The sequence below is a fragment of the Nelumbo nucifera genome, chromosome 1 (assembly GCF_055504915.1).
Source record: "Nelumbo nucifera cultivar China Antique chromosome 1, China Antique-T2T, whole genome shotgun sequence".
NCBI lineage: Eukaryota > Viridiplantae > Streptophyta > Magnoliopsida > Proteales > Nelumbonaceae > Nelumbo > Nelumbo nucifera.
The window spans coordinates 174,588,273-174,594,272 of NC_142649.1; positions in this window are offsets into that span (position 1 = coordinate 174,588,273).

Here is a 6,000-nt window from a genome sequence, read left to right on the forward strand (position 1 = left end):
ACTTTTTTATTGTTTGGATGAATCCTTTCCACAAATGTAAGCAAAAGCTAAACCTTTTTGCCCAAAAAAAATGAAAGACACAAAGGGTTTCTTTCAAAATTTTAAGATGCAACAACCCATATCAAGCTTTTTCACCAAACAATTTATTGACTGGCTTTTTAACTTTTCTACGTGAAAATCCCCAAAAACCTATTAGATAAGCACTCCCCAAAATGCGGCCTAAGCCTCTATTTGCTATTTGTACTTTGTGGATTATTATTATTTTAGAGAGTTTGATGTAGGATTATCTCAACTATGGACAAGGTAAAAAGAGTTCGGAAACAAATCTCATCGAACCAACTCCTCTCACGGTCTCACCTTAGGTGAGATCCATGCCCAGTTCATCCAGGTTCAGATATTCCTAATGCATGGACTGAATAAATAAATGTTAAATGAGCAGAAGTGAATTGTCAGGACTTACCATGTCTTGGGAATTTAGTTCTCATATCCATCAAGTAGGGTGTTCACAATATGGTTTGGAAAACATCTCACACTAAACTAGTAAATTATCGTTTGAAAAATTTTCAGACCAAATCGTTCTATTATAATTTGAATTATTTTACGATTTCTCAAAGGCATGCATACCTGCATAAATAATAAATATAATTCAAATATCAAATTAAAATGTTAACAAATGTCACCTATTACTATTATATAAACTATATTTACACTTTCTCAAAGGCATACGGCTCATTGAACATCAAAGTACAAATTAAAAATTGAAACATACAATCATATGTATATAATGTTAAATGAATATATACATATGTTTAAATAAATAAATATATATATATATTATTAATAATTCAGTTTAAAATGATTTATATATAATGTTAAATGAATATATATATATGTTTAAATAAATAAATATATATATATATATTATTATTAATAATTCAGTTTAAAATGATTTAAGGTTTGGATTGGTTTTTAAAAAAAGAAATTTAGAGTCCACCTCAGGAATTTTTATTAGGTTTTTGGGTTTTATTTACCAACAACTCCACTTATAATTCACTACCCCCTGAATTTTGATTCATTCCCCCACATGTTATTATTCCAATCATGGTTTTTAAAACCGATCTGGAGACCGAACTGGTCAGGGGTCTGGTTACTGAGTCGAACGGTTGACCCGTTATGACAAAAAAAATTAAAAAAATGAAAACCAGTCAAAACCGTTTGAACGGTTCGAACGGTTAATTGCCTGGGTCAGCGGTTTGCTGACCAAAATCAACGTTTTTTGAGAAAATCCAGTTTTGGGGGAAATAGAACCGGTTCCTGGGTTTTCCGGTCCGACCGTCCAATCCTATCCAGTTTTGAAAACCATGGTTCCAACTGTACTAAAGTCTATAAAGTGGACTGAACAATAAAAACCCCAATTTAGAAAATCAGACCAAATTGAAAATTTACGATTTGATAACTTCTCAAACCAAACTAAACCGTTTCAAATCAGTACAACTTGAGGAATTCTAAAACCAAATTAAACCGTTCTAAGTCCAAATTAGACCAAACCATCAATTTTGGTTTGGTTCAGTGCAGCTTGATAGTCTATACCAGTTCCAGTTTTGGACCCAAAACGGTCCGATTCGAGTTTGGACCAAACGGTCAGACCATCTGACCCGAGATCCGGTGGCCAAAATGGTTCGAAACATGTACCATAAAATAAAACACCCCTACCATCAAGATTGTGATGTGAAACTTCTACTGGCGTCTGGGGAGTCTTGAACCCCCGTGGCTGTGGTGCGTTAGAACTAATATTGCCAACTATAAGTTTATTCTGTCACTTCAACTCTTACGCAATATCTCATTGTTCTAAAAATGCTAATGATGTTGTGCACCAGCTAGCTTCTACACCAGCTGAAGCCACTCAGTTATATTAAACTATATTTGAGGAGCATAGCTTTATCTTGTGACATTACGTGGTTGCAATACAAATTTCATTTGCACCGGTGTAAAAGCAGGAGAGTGCCTGATTTACTTTTGCTTCAAATTTGATTCTCTCTTTTCTCTCTCTCTATATATATAAATTAAAATAAAACGGTCAAGAAATTTTTTCTTTTTTTTTTTTTATTCCATGTCATTTTTTAAACTGCCCAATGAGATGCACTTTCCCAATAACCTAAATACTCTCTTCTCCTAAAATTTCTCTTAAACTACCTCTCCCACTACCCCCCACTTTCTCCAAAATTATCTCTAATTCCTACTTATCTTCTAAATTATCTCTAATTCCTATTTATCTCCAAAATTATCTCTAATTTAGTAGAGAGTTTCTCTCCTAAATTATTTCTAATTCCTATTTATCCTCTCCTACTTTTTATCTATATCTATCTAAAGAAAAGTTTGGATTAAAAAAATTTAAGAATTATTTAAATATTCTAACAAAATTATATAATAACTTTAAAATATTTGTTAAAAACATAAAAAATAATTTTATATTTTTACAAAATATATCACGTAATTATGTACTAACAATTTAAATTATTTTTTCCGGATTGATAATTTAAATGTTTTTCAAATATTTAATAATATGTAATAGCTTTAAATAAATAAAATTCAAATAACAAAAAAATTTAAATATTTTATAGATTATTTAAATATTTATCATAACTAGATTTTAAATAGTTAAAATAACGAAATTATATAATAAATTTAAAAAAATTCTTCAAAGTAGAAAAATAATTATAACATAATATTGAAATTAATAATAATTTAATATATTACAAAATTAATAATGAAAATATGTAAAATTAGTATAAATTATGTTTTTATGGATAATTAAATTCAATAAATAATTAATACTTTAAAATTTAAATATTTTACATATTATTTAAGTATTTAAATAAATAAATATTTTAAATAACAATTTATTTACCATAACTAGATTTTAAATACTTAAAGTAAAGAAATTATGTAATAAATTTAAAAAAAAACTTGAAAATTAGAAAAATAATTATAATATAATATTGAAATTAATAATAATTTAATATTTTTACATAATATTGTAAATAACTAATTTTAATTATATCAAGTAATAATTCAAGAAAATAACTTTCAAAAAATAATATTTATTTATAATAATTTTAAACTCTTAATTTGTATTTATTATATAATTATATATACTAAAAACTAATATTTATTGTATCTTAGTAATTATTTATTGAAATTTTTAAATTTAATTTATTGTACTTATTGTATTTATTATATTTTTGTTATAACATATTGATTAATTTTTATTAGAGATTATACTATTTATTGACTAAGTTAATATATTTTTAGTACTTATTGTATTATTGTAATTATTGTATTTTTTTCATTATCAATATATTTTCAACAATTGTGTATTTTCACTATAAATTTTCAATAATTATTGGATATTAAACTATTCTTATTTATCAGAGATGAGACTATTAATTTAGCTGAAATTATGAGTATTCGTGAGTTGGCTCGGTTTAGTCGTGGGCTATTTGGCCAACTAAATTGACTTGGTTAGGTTGGGGAGTTGGTCAGATAAAACCGATTGACCTTTTGTGAAATCCAACCCACTCAAATTGTATCGGTTTGGGTCAATTTTTTGGTTGGCCAGTCGGTTCAAAAGATTTAAAGTTAAAAATTAAATTAAATTTTAAAAATTTTAGTGCAATTATTAGAAAATAAAATTAAAAATTAGAGTTATGATAAAAAATATTTTAGACTAAGAAATATGGGAAATTTCCCACTTTTCCATATTAAAAATTATATTTAAAATATAAAATATTAATATATATCCATGGTTAGGTCTTTCAATTTTGGTCGGTTTATAAATGGCCAAAGTGCAATCGATCCAACTTGGTCGACTTGGAAAATTTTTTAACCAAAGCCGACCTAAAATACTAGAAAAACGAGCAACTCAAGTCAAGTTGATCGGGTTGGTTGATTTCATCAGTTTGATGAATAAACCTAATTGAAATTAATTAGTTATTTTTGTATTATAAAAATATTATTAAAAGTAGTATATAAAATATGAATAATTATTAATTATTTAAAAATTTGAAAATATAAAACAATTGTATACTCTTATGTGTTTCTATTAGGGTCATTTACTAGAATACACATTTAGGGATGGCAATTTTCCCCATCCCCGACGGGGACCCGACTTCTCCGACCTGATGGGGCTGGGGGTGGGGATTGCTTTGGTGGGGCGAGGGCGAGGGCGAGGGCGGGGACGGGGATTAATAGGAATCCCCAGTCAGGGTCGAGAATGGGGATTGAGGTCCCCGCCCCACCTTGACCCCGATTATATATATATTAAATATACTATTATATTTTTATTATATATATATATATCAAAACATATTTAAAACATTATTTATAATTTAATTTTTTTATTTAAAAAATACTATTATTTGAAAACATTTTGGGGATTCAGGTCCCCACGGGGAACCCATCCCCGTCGAGGATCGGAGATGGGGGTTAATTTCATAGTCAAGGTCAAGGATGGGGAATATGATCCCCACTCCGTTGCCATTCCTACACACCTTATAGTTTTACATATTTACTTAAACCTACCTTATAGTTTTCATTTTACTAAAACATCCCATATATTTTACAACTTATTTACTTAATAAACCTTTCATTAAGGAGTGTTTGTTTTGCCATTAGACTCATAATTTTTTATTCAAAAAATACCCTTAACACTTTTTTGTATAGAAAACAAATTGACCAAGTATATCCAATAGAGTGATTGCTCGTGTCTTATTAAGGGAAAAAAATGGTATTTTTATTTTTATTTTCTCTTGATTAAATTTATTTAAATGAACATTAGGGTCAACACTGTCATTTTCCATTGTCATCTAATGGAAGATTGATTAAATCCATTGCAAACTATAAGTGGTGTTTTAGTAAAATCCTAACTATAACTATAGGGTAGATTTTAGTAAATCCATGAAACTATAAGAGATATTTTAGTAAATGATCCTTTCTATTATTTAACTTTCGCTTAAGTTTTTTCCGGATTATCAATTTAATTTTTTTTCAAATATTTAATAATATGTAATAGCTTTAAATAAATAAAATTCAAATAACAAAAAAATTAAATATTTAAAAAACTAAATATTTATCATAACTAGATTTTAAATAGTTAAAATAACAAAATTATGTAATAAATTTTAAAAAAATTCTTCAAAGTAGAAAAATAATTATAACATAATATTGAAATTAATAATAACTTAATATATTACAAAATTAATAATGAAATTATATAATAGTAGTATAAATTATGATTTTATGGATAATTAAATTCAATAAATAAATAATATTTTAAAATTTAACATATTTAACATATTATTTAAGTATTTAAATAACGAAATAATTAAAAAAACAAAATATTTAACATAACTAGATTTTAAATAGTTAAAATAAAGAAATTATGTAATAAATTTTAAAAAAATCTAAAACATAGAAAAATAATTATGACATAACATTGAAATTAATAATAATTTAATATTTTTACATAATATTATAAATGATTAATTTCACTTATATCAAATAATAATTCGAGAAAATATCTTTCAAAAAAATTAATATTTATTAATAATAATTTTAAACTCTTAATCTGTACTTATCTATATAATTATATACTAAAATTAATATTTATTGTTTTTTTTTTATAAATGTATTTTCAATGATTACTAGCGGGGACTTGTGCAATGAACAAAATTTATTAAGGGAAAGCTAAATAATAGAAAGGGTCATATAATAAAATACCCCTTATAGTTTCATGGATTTACTAAAATCTATCGTATAGTTAGCATTTTACTAAAACACCACTTATAGTTTGCAATGGATTTAATCAATCTTTCATTAGATGATAGTGGAAAATGATAGTGTTGACCCTAATGTTCATTTAAATAAATTTAATCAAAAGAAAATAAAAATAAAAATACCATTTTTGCCTTTAATAAGACACGAGCAACCACTCTATTAGCT